The sequence below is a fragment of the Triticum dicoccoides genome, chromosome 5A (assembly GCF_002162155.2).
Source record: "Triticum dicoccoides isolate Atlit2015 ecotype Zavitan chromosome 5A, WEW_v2.0, whole genome shotgun sequence".
Taxonomy (NCBI): domain Eukaryota; kingdom Viridiplantae; phylum Streptophyta; class Magnoliopsida; order Poales; family Poaceae; genus Triticum; species Triticum dicoccoides.
In genome coordinates, this window is record NC_041388.1 from 571,358,347 (window position 1) to 571,359,250 (window position 904).

The window sequence follows — 904 nt, forward strand, 5'->3', positions numbered from 1 at the left end:
CGCGTCGCGTCGTGACGAGGCGTGGCGTGGCGAGGCGGGCGGCGGAGGAGTGCGCGAGGGCCTCTTCTCTTCTCAAGCTCCAATAGCATGTAGAAGAAAAATCCTTATAAACCACTCCAACTCTCCTTCCACTTCCGGGGTGGGACTAAACTTCCCACCACACCTAGTGCCATATAACCCACATGGGCCCTTAGAGATTTTTCAGAAATTGCAATATGGGCCTAGAGCCCATCTCAGATTTCAGCATTATTTGCTTTCCTATTACAATGTTAAAGCTAGCGAGAGGATATTCACAAGAAATATAATAGCAATCATAAAAAACAACCATTGCCGCTACCGCAAAATGTCCTCCATTCTTCATGGTCTCAATAACCTCCGGATTATCATAGTTAATAACGAGATGTTTGCAACGCGCCTTTTGCAAAATTTCTACCATCCGCACATCAATCAATTCTCAAATTTTCACCATCAATGAGTTTAGCCTTATCATCCCTCAGGAATGCACCATCCATCCCCTAAGCAGGTCGTGATAAAAGGAAGAATCAACATTAAGTTTTAGAAAACCAACAGGAGGCCTCCCTCGCCCCACCCATTTTCACAATAGCATTAAGACATGAAACGTGACATAATTATCCATTAGAGCATGAATCCCCGTAGTCGTCTGATTTGAATCATGAGTTCTCTCTCACTAGTAGAAAAAGGGCATTAGCAGCACGCCACGAAGGCGATTATGTCCCCAAGTTACAAAGCCGTTTGTAATATTCAGCAAAGCCGATTTTTGCTGTTGTCCGGACGGTTACAAATTTGAAACCGCGTGTAGTAAAAATTGGAGGCGATTGCATTTTTCAAACCGCCTGTAGTTTGTAAGTATTGGAAGTAGTTTTGGCCTATGTATATATATTTA